Genomic DNA, 14,428 nt, shown 5'->3' on the forward strand with positions numbered 1-14,428 from the left:
CGTTGTCCTGTCCACCTTTCTTGTGAGTCTCTTGTGTTTCGCCCTAACTTTTGTACGAAGAATAATGCACCGACTAGCCCAGCAACAAGTGTTACTTGAGTACCTTTCCAATACAGCGCGTTGTCCTGTCCACCTTTCTTGTGAGTTTCTTGTGTTTCGCGCTAACTTTTGTACGAAGAATAATGCACCGACTAGCCCAGCAACAAGTGTTACTTGAGTACCTTTCCAATACAGCGCGTTGTCCTGTCCACCTTTCTTGTGAGTTTCTTGTGTTTCGCGCTAACTTTTGTACGAAGAATAATGCACCGACTAGCCCAGCAACAAGTGTTACTTGAGTACCTTTCCAATACAGCGCGTTGTCCTGTCCACCTTTCTTGTGAGTGTCTTGTGTTTTGCGCTAACTTTTGTACGAAGAATAATGCACCGACTAGCCCAGCAACAAGTGTTACTTGAGTACCTTTCCAATACAGCGCGTTGTCCTGTCCACCTTTCTTGTGAGTTTCTTGTGTTTCGCGCTAACTTTTGTACGAAGAATAATGCACCGACTAGCCCAGCAACAAGTGTTACTTGAGTACCTTTCCAATACAGCGCGTTGTCCTGTCCACCTTTCTTGTGAGTGTCTTGTGTTTTGCGCTAACTTTTGTACGAAGACTAATGCACCGACTAGCCCAGCAACAAGTGTTACTTGAGTACCTTTCCAATACAGCGCGTTGTCCTGTCCACCTTTCTTGTGAGTGTCTTGTGTTTTGCGCTAACTTTTGTACGAAGAATAATGCACCGACTAGCCCAGCAACAAGTGTTACTTGAGTACCTTTCCAATACAGCGCGTTGTCCTGTCCACCTTTCTTGTGAGTGTCTTGTGTTTTGCGCTAACTTTTGTACGAAGACTAATGCACCGACTAGCCCAGCAACAAGTGTTACTTGAGCACCTTTCCAATACAGCGCGTTGTCCTGTCCACCTTTCTTGTGAGTGTCTTGTGTTTTGCGCTAACTTTTGTACGAAGAATAATGCACCGACTAGCCCAGCAACAAGTGTTACTTGAGTACCTTTCCAATACAGCGCGTTGTCCTGTCCACCTTTCTTGTGAGTGTCTTGTGTTTTGCGCTAACTTTTGTACGAAGAATAATGCACCGACTAGCCCAGCAACAAGTGTTACTTGAGTACCTTTCCAGTACAGCGCGTTGTCCTGTCCACCTTTCTTGTGAGTGTCTTGGGTTTTGCGCTAACTTTTGTACGAAGACTAATGCACCGACTAGCCCAGCAACAAGTGTTACTTGAGTACCTTTCCAATACAGCGCGTTGTCCTGTCCACCTTTCTTGTGAGTATCTTGTGTTTTGCGCTAACTTTTGTACGAAGAATAATGCACCGACTAGCCCAGCAACAAGTGTTACTTGAGTACCTTTCCAATACAGCGCGTTGTCCTGTCCACCTTTCTTGTGAGTGTCTTGTGTTTTGCGCTAACTTTTGTACGAAGAATAATGCACCGACTAGCCCAGCAACAAGTGTTACTTGAGTACCTTTCCAATACAGCGCGTTGTCCTGTCCACCTTTCTTGTGAGTTTCTTGTGTTTCGCGCTAACTTTTGTACGAAGAATAATGCACCGACTAGCCCAGCAACAAGTGTTACTTGAGTACCTTTCCAATACAGCGCGTTGTCCTGTCCACCTTTCTTGTGAGTGTCTTGTGTTTTGCGCTAACTTTTGTACGAAGACTAATGCACCGACTAGCCCAGCAACAAGTGTTACTTGAGTACCTTTCCAATACAGCGCGTTGTCCTGTCCACCTTTCTTGTGAGTTTCTTGTGTTTCGCGCTAACTTTTGTACGAAGAATAATGCACCGACTAGCCCAGCAACAAGTGTTACTTGAGTACCTTTCCAATACAGCGCGTTGTCCTGTCCACCTTTCTTGTGAGTTTCTTGTGTTTTGCGCTAACTTTTGTACGAAGAATAATGCACCGACTAGCCCAGCAACAAGTGTTACTTGAGTACCTTTCCAATACAGCGCGTTGTCCTGTCCACCTTTCTTGTGAGTGTCTTGTGTTTTGCGCTAACTTTTGTACGAAGAATAATGCACCGACTAGCCCAGCAACAAGTGTTACTTGAGTACCTTTCCAATACAGCGCGTTGTCCTGTCCACCTTTCTTGTGAGTTTCTTGTGTTTCGCGCTAACTTTTGTACGAAGAATAATGCACCGACTAGCCCAGCAACAAGTGTTACTTGAGTACCTTTCCAATACAGCGCGTTGTCCTGTCCACCTTTCTTGTGAGTGTCTTGTGTTTTGCGCTAACTTTTGTACGAAGACTAATGCACCGACTAGCCCAGCAACAAGTGTTACTTGAGTACCTTTCCAATACAGCGCGTTGTCCTGTCCACCTTTCTTGTGAGTTTCTTGTGTTTCACGCTAACTTTTGTACGAAGAATAATGCACCGACTAGCCCAGCAACAAGTGTTACTTGAGTACCTTTCCAATACAGTGCGTTGTCCTGTCCACCTTTCTTGTGAGTTTGTGTTTTGCGCTAACTTTTGTACGAAGAATAATGCACCGGCTAGCCCAGCAACAAGTGTTACTTGAGCATTAACCCACTAACGCTATTGGGACGCACCCTTAAGGTGTAGTTTTAGTGCGCTGACGTTAAAGCCCGAGCTCGCCGATTTCGCCGATTTTTCTATGAAGCCTGCTGGACCTTGAGCAATTTTTTCCTTACATTAACAATGCCTAGGAACAGTAATCGAAATAGGGGGATTGTTAACGTGAACGTAATAAAACCGCGGATAAAGAGCTGAGCAGTAAGCTTCCGAATAATTTTGTGATATTCTTTCTCGCTGTGTTAGCAAAAATGCTACCCAATGCATTCAGTTTGAAGTCGTATTCTTCGCAGTTTTTTTTTTTTACATATAATATCCAGTAAAGATATCTCAGCGAAATATGGCCTGTATTTGGCATTTCAATTCGCAATTTAAAAGAATATAATGCAGCACTCTGTAGTCACGCTGAAGTACCAAGAGCTAAAAGCGTTTCAGGTAAATTTAACTGAAAATCGGCTGTGATGTTTTTTTTTAATTGGATTCAAAGCTGCCCATTTATCTCCTTTTTGTATTTCGGCAAATGTTAACGCGCAAGTAAAAAGCTTATCCGTCTAGAAGCACAAATCACCTCCGATTGTAGTAGAAACTGCTAATGAATGTCGTGGAAGAATTTCAACTACAAGTTTTGTAGCGAGAGCTACATTATACCGCAGTCTCGCCGTTTCGCTCTGAGCCTTCGGCGCCACTTGTGCGCATGCGCGAGGAGCCGAGTGACGTCACAGCCGCGCAGCAGGTGCGCCGCGCCGCTCGCCTCCGACCGAGAGAGAGACTGCGCACCTCTCGATACGTATATCCTGACATAGCTGAGCTAAGCCACTGCCAATTTTTAGCTCCGTCTTTTTCCATTGTCGTCCTAAAAATGTTCCTTATTGAAACGCATACATTTTTGAACCCCGTTTTCAATTTTTTTCTACAAAATTACAAAAGCCAGAAAATTTTTGCGCTGCTTGCAAGAACAAACACCTATATAATCGGTGAAAAAAAATTCAGGCTTCACAAAATTTTATACTCCGTTCTGCGGTCACCCAAGACTAGCGATTTAGCGAAATCGCAAAGACAACGTTTTCAAACTCTTGTGTTATATGATGCTTTCCAAGAAAACTGCTGTGCTTACTGCAAATCTAAGTTTCATTCCTTTGTGCCGATACAATTTTCCATCAAATATAAAAATTTCGCAATACCTTGTCTTCGGCGCATGATGACTTCAGTTGCCTATGTGCCATAAAACCCAACACATCACAACATAAAAATTTCGATCGCTGTCCTTATCTAACTACGCCCATAAATACTATACGAATAATCAATGCTTGTTCTGCTTGTCCCTAAAGGGCCCCTTTAAAGGGATGTTCGATGCTGGCTATAAAATGGTTCCATTAAGTAGATTACCGTCCACGGAGCGTTCATGCCGCGCACGAGGTCTCTACAGCTAGTGGATAATTTACAATACTTTTTCAAAAACTCCCGCTTCCGCATCACGTGGCGACCAGCGGTTCTCGGCTTTCGCGCACCTGACGTCAGCGGCGGAGGGATATCGATGGGTCGCCGCGCCGGTGGAGGGGCGAGTGGGTGGGGCCGGCGGAGGCATGCAGACATTTCAGCGTGCAAAAAGTCCAAGAATTGGGAAAGACACGATAATGAGTATTTAAAGTTCTAACTACAGGTATGAGAGAAGCCAACAGCCACAGAAACCAAGGGGCACAGGGGATTTTTTTTACAGGTAACAGGTATTTTAACTACAGGTAACTCAGCTTCCGAAAAAGGCAATATTTTTTTTTTATTACATACGCAATACTGCGCCAGGTTTCGAGCCGTCGCGTAGGCCCCGGCGATGGCCACGGTTGACCTTGAACAGCGTTGCTTCAGCCGCGCTCCGCCAGATGGCAGCGCCGTCGGCGCGCCGCGCGGCAGCGGCGCCGAGCAGTTTGCTCTGTCTACGACAGAGGGCGCCACTAGGAGGTCCGTCACTTTTGGCCTTCGAAGCCGGCGTTAGCAGCATTGGCGCGCAGTGCATCGATGGCATCCGAATGATATCGGTTAAGCAATTAGCCTCATTTCTAGTCAGGCCACATAAATAAAAATAACATTGAGTAGGAAATTGGTCGAGTTGGGGAATCGAGCCAGGGTCTCCAGGGTCCAGGGTGAGAGACGAGCACGCTAACCACTCCGTCATGCCAGCTCTTTTTTTCTTTCTTTCATGGTATATATTTGCATGGTTTTGTCCAGAAACGGTGTGTACACACACACACACATATGTATATATATTCGCCATGCCAGCTCGATAGTTTGGAATGAACAAAGGCGCAGCCGCCGTGGTGGCGCAGTGGTTATGACGCTTGACTGCTGACCCGAATGACGCGAGTTCGATCCCGGCTCGTGTACTGTGCGACGTCAGTGCACATTAATGAACCCCAGTGGTCGAAATTTCCGGGGCGCTTCACTACGGCGTCCCTCATAGCCTGAGTCGCTTTGGGACGTTAAACCCCAATAAACAAAGTCAAACAAAGGCGCGTCCAGTGACTGCTGTGTCTTCGTTCACTCCCATCTTCCTCCCTCAAAAATCGGAATTTGTGCACCTCCGCCCCTCACAGAAGTGCACAACTAAAATAACTCTTGAGAGTGGTCCCATACGCGAAAGTGATGAGATACGGGTACTCGGACTCTACATCCACAAACACAGGCGGCCAGACACTACATTGGCCAAACTCCGTAAGGTGGGGGACCAGGTGGGCCGCATGGTCCGCCGGGTTTCCAACAAACGCGAAGGGTTACGAAGTAAGGATGCCTTGCGGCTGGCAAACGCCTTCGTAACTAGTCGAACTCTCTATTCGACTCCTTATCTCATCCTACGGAAACAAGAGGAGGACGCCATTGAGGTCATCCTTCGCAAAATTGTTAAACGTGCCCTTGACCTCCCCATCACTACTTCAAACAGCCGGCTTATGGCCCTTGGGGTGGTGAATACTTTCCGGGAGCTCCGGGAGGCGCACCTTACAAACCAGTACACGCGCTTGTCGCTAACGGAGTCGGGTCGCCGCCTTCTTGCTCGAGTCCGTATCCAATACACCCCTCCAATGGAAGACAGGTTTCACATCCCCGAACTGTGGAGACGTGCCCTCCACGTGCTGCCAAGCTCGTATCCCTGACTGGACGACTTTCCGCACCTCTCTACCTATCGTAGACACCCTCCAGTCGGGATACGACGCCTGGCCCAGATCGCTCACGTCTACACTCACACAACACGAAAAGCGGATACAGATCACAGAAACACACACAGACGTGGACAACCACCTGCTCCACCTTTGGGAGGCCCGTCGCAGCCTCACGAAGCGATGGACGAAACAGAAACATAACAGACGCCTAAAGAACCGCATCCTTGAACTCACACAACAGGCAGCGGATTATGCTACTCAGCTAGCCGACACTAACTGGTTGGACCGGTGCAACTCGGCTGCTCGCCAGATGTCTGGCCACAACACGTGGCGCCTGTTCCGCGCTCTCATGGATCCAATACAAACACGCACGGAAACCCAACGCCAATTACATAGGGCCTTGCACAACTTTACATGAACGACAAAACAGCTAGCGCACACGCTCAGGGATCGATACCTGTGCACCACTAAGGACCCCCGGCAGGCGGCGTACTCGTATGCAGGCGAAGAGAACACGGAGCTGGACAAGCCTTTCCAACTCCACGACCTCCGGGCAGCCTTAAGCAAATAAAGCGGGGCACTGCACCCGGGCGCGACAAGGTTACGGTCAAGCTCTTGGCCAACCTTACCGACGCAGCCTACGCCGCGCTCCTCAAATACATCAATAGCATTTGGGACGGAGAGACTCCTCTCCCTCTCGATTGGAAATCGGCTCTCGTGACTTTTATTCCGAAACCTTCGCCCCATCTCCCTCACGTCTTGTGTCGGCAAGCTGATGGAGACGATGGTGCGCGACAGACTCTCCGATTTTCTCGAAACACAGCACACTTTCGCGGACACCATGTTCGGTTTTCGCCCTCACAAGTCAGCACAGGATATACTTCTGCAGCTTCACCACGACATCTTAGATCCTGTCGAATGTCCCCACAACGACAGGGTGGTCCTGGCCTTGGATCTTAAAGGCGCATTCGACAACGTCAAACACGAAGTAATCCTGGACCACCTCAGTAACACCAACTGTGGCCACAAAACATTCAACTACATAAAACAATTTCTTACAGACCGTCAAGCCTACATACGCATACAAGATGCGGAACACGGGCCATACACCATCGGCTCGAGGGGAACACCTCAAGGCGCGGTCCTGTCTCCCCTCCTCTTCAATTTGGCAATGCTTCATCTTCCCTCCAAATTGTCTTCTTTGCCAAGGATACATCCCCAGGTAGCACACGACGGCGGGCCAATATTGGAAATCCACTGGCAAAGCGTGGCCCTAACTAGGCCCAGAGTTGCCAGTGAGCATCCGATATTGGTTGTGCCACTCCTTAGCACATCCAACAATGGCCCTGGTTGTCCGTCGCTTTACCAGTATTGGCTGAGCCCTCATTAGATCCTGGCTATCATGGGCCAGGTTAGCCAGGATTGCCCCACTGTTTGCCATTGCTGGCTGTGCCATCATCGAATCATGGCTATCATGGGCCATGTTAGCCAGTGTTGTTCCACTCTTTGCCAGAATTGGCTATGCCATTTCCGGGAGCTGGCTATATTGGCCTAGGATTACCACCGCTTATCCAGTGTTCAAAGTATACTGGCAAACGTTGGTAAACATTGTATCATCCATTAAAATGGGTTCAAAATTAATTTTATTGTCGAGTACCATATCGGCAGTTCATAATTTTCGAACGCGCTAAAACATGCGAGTTCAAAGATTTGGTTTTATTTATTATTATATTTTAACCGAACACTTTTGCAGTTTGTGAGCAAAGCTACCCATGATTCCGTTGGAAAAACTGCACTCTGGTTGCGCAGTGAGCAGCAATAATACGTTTAGAATTGCGATCGAAGTCCTGTTGATCAGAATTAACGTTCTGATTACACCCGAGACGCCTTCAACAAAAATTGTGAACAGGTGCCTTCAACAAAAATCAAATAAGTTTCATTTGATTAAATTATTGGAATAAAAAATCACTTTTTTTTATTTGCTCTAGGAATTCACTGCCGCAGTGCGCAGCTGGTGTCTGCTTCAGGGAGATCGCGATACAAACGTAATAGATTAGCGCAAGTGCATTCGCTAAACCGAAATTGTGCTCAGTTTTGGCAACGTCCAGAAACGAAGCAGTCGCCTCGTAATTTCGAATTATGCGTTGCGCTCGTGAAATATTAGGCGGGTGCTTCATAAACGCACGCGGACACGTGCTAAGCGATTCCTACGCTTCCCTACGTCGTGCCCTGTGATTGCGCCTTTCCCGTGTTTTCTGATTTGCTATTTCCTTCCTTTTCTGCAAATCGTTGTGTTGGAAATTGTTGTTTTTGACCATTTTATTCTTCTGTTGCGTAATTTGCATTGGGAGCAATATAGCTCTTGCTCACGTCCTTGCATATTTACTCGCAAGTTTTTTTTTTCTTTCGAACATGACCTTTATTGATGAAAACCGTCGAAAGTAGTTGCGAACCACAATTCAACATGCCTTTGTTTGTTTTTGCTTTTTTTGCGCGAAACTTCCACACCAACAAACAATTTGAGGATTCTTCGACGATCACTGAATAAATGGACTGACAACTGGCGTTAGACGCATGTTAACCTAGCTTGTTTGGCGCATGTACGGTACATGAAACTATGAAAGAGCGCGCATTCTGCTTGGATATTTTTTTTTGCTTTATATTTTTGTTATTATGTGGTAACATTTTAAGCTATCTTGAACTAACAGAAGCCACATCATACGGCCCCACAAAATACGCGAGTGTCTCAAGTCGTTTTGTCGAAATGCATCTTGAAGCTCCAAGTTTTTCACTTCAAAATTTTCAGGCTTTTGCTGCAGCTTTGTAGCAATACTTTGACGCTTCCGTGTTTCCCATCCACTTCTCTCTTGTAGATATTCCTTTCTGTACTGCCTGTGGTCATGTGACTCATTCTCCAAAAATTCCAAACCCTTTTCACGTGTTTTGGCCTCTTTCCCTTTCTCTTTCAAGTCTTCAAGTCCAATATCTCCCCACCTGTTCTCCCGGCCGTGCCCTTTTCCAGGTAGCGGGCTAACACCCCACCCCGCGAAGCGCTATTTTTTCTTTTTGGTTGTCACTTTGTCAAACCTGTTTTCCCTCGCGCGCAGCTACGCGCTTCGCTGTTCCTCCACCTCCCTGTCTCCACCTTTCAGCTCGAGGACTTTTCTCGGAACCGCAAAACCTGTGTAAAGGAAAATTCCTCTCTCCCCTCCAGCCAACCCCCCCCCCCCCCCCCCCCCCACACACACACCATCGTCTCCACTGCTCGTCTTGAAACCATTCTTGACTGCACGGCGGAGCTCAACCACGTGCAAACCAACGCGACAAAAATGCATGCACACTCGAGCTAGCACCGTTCATAGTCTGCGCACGCGAAAAGCCACACTCATATATTAGGAGAGCTCCGACGCTGTTCGTACCGCCTGCAAGATCTTTTGTAAGTACTAAAACTCTTTTATCTTGATATACGTCTGGAAGTTAAAGTGGTTTTTGTAGTAAATGTTGCTTTGACTACATGCGCCTTTATTTTTTCGGCAGGAGAAGAGAGCGAGCCAAAAAGCACGAGGACGACTTCTGTGTACCCACTCTCATTGCGAAATGGCTTGCTTGACGTCGTGCGCAGTGGAATTGTGGCCGAATGGTGAGAATTTAATTTTTCGTCTTTGGTGAGATGAACTCACTAAAGATTCACTACTTTGGCTAACAGCGGGTTTGAACTCATATGAATTGAGATAGGATGCATTCGGGAATATGTCCTTTACCGCTTATGCACGACGGAAATCAGAACCGCTTAATTAATTTTCCACTGCAGACTAGTTGGTAAGGATATGTGTAATACTTCCGTAGTGTTTCTTTTTGCCTTCTACTCTTGCAGACTCAATAGAAAATCCGCAATTACTGGTTAAAGCTTTTGCCCAAGTTCTCTCGCAATGAAAAAGGGCATTACTCTGGACTATCAGACTAGTATTTTTGTGTGGTTTTCAAGTTGCAGTTTCGAATCCAACTATAGCATGCATGCGAAGCAACTAAGGTAAAACAAAGGTGCCCTGAGTTCCTTGCGTTCAGCGTATTTCGTCAAAAGTCGCAAGCCGCATTTTTGACCCCATTAAATAAAACTAATCAAAAATGTTGTTTTGGCGTCCATGTGGAAGAGACGCTACAACCTGTGCATATTTACTGGAATAAAAAATTACCTCGCAATTTAGAGACACAAGTTATGATATTAAAACAAAATAATACATTAATCTGTTTTCAATATCACTTTAATTTCCTTATCTCGCATTCAATATATTTACTGGGAGTGCGACACGACGCATTAAACTAAATTAAACCATTTGGTGTAAGGGAAGTTTAGTAAATTAAATTCCACTTTGTGCAACTAATGTGGGGCTGGTTCTTAAGAATAAATTAAAAATTATCCTGTAAAATATGTTGCTAGTGTCTTCACGATTACTGTGTTTCACAAAATTCGGTGTTATCTTTGTTATGTTTGTTATGTTATGTTTGTTTTTGTTCTGTGATGGCCATAATTCAACTTACCATGACATCATGCATCTCTTTGCAGGCTTGGCACTTCGTGAGGCCATCGTGCAAGAACTGGACGAGGAATTTGTTTGAATGCAGTCCAGCAGCCCCCTTGCAAGTGGAGTGCAACGATTACTTCGGATATGACTTATCAGTTCACTGGAGGACAGCTCCGTTGAGCGCTTTATGGATGCCTTAGCCGTGCCGCAGCAGCTTGCCGAGATGCTTTGTCCAACCTGATCGGCACTCACCAAACATGAAAATAAATTGTTTTCCCACAGCCTCTGCCACCATGCTCTTGGACCTCTTTTCTTTACTCCCCAGGGTGGCTGGTGGTAGCGCAAACCATCCTGTGTGCGCTAGAAGCGTGATTCTTGTAACTCAAAGCAATAAACGGGTCTTTTTTCTGGAATTCTTTCGCACCCTGTATGTACATCTATCCACAGTGCCGGTCATTGGCGAGTGGGTTTATTGCATGTGCCAGCGTTCGAAAGCTGGATGCCATTATTCGAAAGCTGGAAACCATTATTCGAAAGCTGGATGCCAATATTCGAAAGCTGGAAACCATTGTTCGAAAGCTGGCTACCAATGTTTGAAAGTTGGCTACCAATGTTCGAAAGTTGGATGCCAGTATGAGACCTTTGCTGGTCCATGCTGCAGAACGAACATCGGGACTGCGTTGGCCGCTTGATCGGCCGAGCGTTGGCCCAAAACTGGCATGAAAGTAAGGCCAATGTGTGAAGTGGTAGCGCTCGGCCCAAATGCCAGTGTAGGACCGATGTTCGTGCCAAGTTTTGCCAACACTTGCGCGACGTTCGGCCAATGTTGTTGTGCTGCCTGGGTCACGCTCTTTATGCGGATGACATTACAATCTGGGCCACGCAAGGTAACCGGCCACATGGAATCCTGCCTGCAAGCAGCGGCGACCCTAGTCGACGACTACGCGGCCTACTGCGGACTCCAGTGCGCCCCATCTAAATCAGAATTTGTGCACATACGTCCCTCCCCTCGGGACACAACCCCGCTTTGCATCAGTCTCCCCTCGGGACCGATCCGGGAGGCCAAGGAGATCCGCATCCTTGGTCTCTTCATACACCATCAACGCAGGGTCGACACTACCCTAGCCAAACTTCGCACAGTGGGAGACCAGGTGGGCCGCATGGTCCGCCGGGTCTCCAACAAGCCGGGCGGATTACGAAGCAAGGATGCACTGCGGCTTGCCCATGCTTTCGTAACGAGTAGAATCCTCTACTCAACCCCCTACTTGCACCTGCGCAAACATGATGATGACCAACTGGAGGTCATCCACCGAGAAGTCATCAAGCGGGCTCTCGACCTCCCGGTCACCACGTCCAACCAGCGACTTCTGTCCTTGGACGTGGTAAACAGATTCCGGGAGCTTCGAGAAGCCCACTTAGTCAACCAATACACGCGTCTTTCACAGACCACGTCCGGTCGCCGCCTCTTAGACCGGCTACATATCAAACACGACTACCATATTGAGGAAAGGGAGAGAGTGCCAGAACCCTGGAGACGCACCCTCCGGGTCCGACCCCTTCCCCGCAACATGTCCAGAGAAGACCATAGCGGTCGTCGCCAGGCGCCCGCGGAAGCGTTGGCGCGATACTATGGTAACCAACAACATGTGTATTACGTGGACGTTGCCGGCCCACACCACGGGGTGTGGTACACGGCCGCAGTCGTAAACAACACAAACTCAGTTAACGGGCTCACTTTCAAAGCCTACAGCGCAACACACGCGGAGGAGATTGCCATTGCTCTGGATCTCACTACTCCCAAGTCGAAACACATCACCGACTCGCGAGGGGCCTGCCGGAACTATGAGTTGGGCTGGGCTCCCCCGCTTGCCTGGCGCATACTAGAATATAGCTGCCGATGCGAAGATCCAACTCCACGTAACCTGATTTCGGCCCCCGGTCACCAGGGACTCCAAAGAAACGATGAGGCCGATCAGGCCGCCCGCGCACTCTCTCCCCGGGCTATCTCCCTGTCCTTGGAAGCCTACTCCCAACAGACAATCTGGCCCTTACATTCAAACACATCACCGATTACAACAAGGAGGAGCACCGGCGCTACCCGGCCTCTTGTAAGGGACTGGATCGCGCTGACGAGCGCCTCCTCATCAAAATTCTTACTAACACTGTACTGTGCCCGGCGGTACTTAAACATTTCAACGCATCCTTTGATGGCACGTGCCAGTTCTGTGGGGAGGCGGCTGACACCTTCCACATGGTTACGCCGCCGTGGTGGCTCAGTGGCTATGGTGCTCGGCTGCTGACCCGAAAGACGCGGGTTCGATCCCGGCTGCGGCGGTTGAATTTCTTTGGAGGAGAAATTCGAGGCCCGTGTACTGTGCGATGTCAGTGCACGTTAAAGAACCCCAGGTGGTCGAAATTTCCGGAGCCCTTCACTACGGCGTCTCTCATAGCCTCAGTCGCTTTGGGACGTTAAACCCCATAAACCAAACCAAACCAAACCTTCCACATGGTTTGGGCGTGTCAATCAAACCCATCTATCCCCCCCAACCCCAACCACACCAGAGAGGACTGGGAGGCGGCCCTGCTCGCTGTCAGGACCTAAAGACCCAAAAGGCCTTGATTCACCAGACGCGGGCGGCGTTGCTTGCCAATGGGGCCCCGGAATAGGGGCTCCACCTAGTGTTGTTAGGGGAAAGGGCCAATAGGGCCTACCCCAATCACCTCTCTGTAAAAATTTATTGCACTATAAATGTTTTTCACCACCACCACCAGCAAGCATGTCGCATGAAGAATATAATGGTCGGCGCCTGGCACGAGCGGAAGCGCTAACCCGATATTATGGCAACAAAACAGGTGTATACTACGTGGACGCCTCCGGCCCTCACCACGGGGGATGGTACACGGCCGCGGTAGTTCACAACAGCAACACAATTAACGGCCTCACTTTCAGAGCCCGCAGTGCAACACAAGCAGAAGAGGTCGCGCTTGCTCTCGCGGCCTCACATTTCAATTCAAAATACATAATCACCGACTCGCGAGGGGCCTGTCGGAACGTCGAACAAGGCTGCACTCCCTTCCTAGCCTATCGAATATACCAAAATTGCATACGGGATACGGACCCCGCACACCGTTACCTTATATGGGCCCCCGCTCATCAGGAGTTGGCAGGAAACGAGGCAGCAGACGCAGCCGCCCGCGCGCTCTCACCGGGCTGTTTTCTCGTTCCCACCTGATCAAGAACCTGATTTTATTCCGGTCTACACGTTCAAAGATATCACAACCTTCTATCAAGATAGCCATCGCCTTTACCCTAGCCCATGTAAAGGCCTCAAGAAGGCGGATGAGCGGCTCCTTCTCCGCCTCTTCACCAATACATTGCTGTGCCCGGGAGCCCTAAAACATTTCGACCCCTCCTTTAGCGGCAACTCCCCACGCTGTAGTGCGGTGTCTTCGGACACCTGTCACATGGTGTGGGCCTGCCCCTCCAACCCGGCCATTCCCCCAATCCCCAATCCAACCCGGGAGGACTGGGAGGCGACCCTGCTCGGCTGCCACGACTTACAGGCCCAACAAGACTTAGTCGGGCGCGCCCGGGCGGCGGCTACCGCCACTGGGGTCCCAAACTAGGGACCTCCAGCCAGTGTTTGTAAGGATCGGTCCCTTACGGGCTGATCCAAACACCTCCTGTGCCTTCTGAATAAATGTTTTCACCACCACCTCCCTTCCCGTTACGGCGAGGTACCGGTGTCCACCGAGATATCCGAGACAGATGCATTTCCTTTCCTCAAAAACCAATTCACCGACGAGCAAGGCGTACAGCCGAACGGGCGAAGGCGTTCTGTGGACCCCCTGGCAACGTGGCGAAATGGTCACGTGACCAAATATGGCGGCGCCCATGCTCCCGCGCTGTTAAGCGTCTATAAATGCGCGCTTGCTTTGGCGTGAATGCTTTGCTATGCAGTCCTCTAAGGAGAAGTGACAGCGACAGGAAGAAGCGAGAAAGCGACAACGTGCACAAGAGACGCCAGAACAGCGTGAAGAACGTCTTGCGAAGCGTCACCTATGAATCTCGGTCAAGCTATGAATCTTAACACCTGACAGCTCAGCAACACCGCAATGCTACCAGGCGAAGGCAACGCGCTGAAGAATCTCCAGAAGAACGCGCACA

This window comes from Amblyomma mixtum, chromosome 5, assembly GCF_055824585.1.
Source record: "Amblyomma mixtum isolate Tamu chromosome 5, ASM5582458v1, whole genome shotgun sequence".
Lineage (NCBI taxonomy): Eukaryota > Metazoa > Arthropoda > Arachnida > Ixodida > Ixodidae > Amblyomma > Amblyomma mixtum.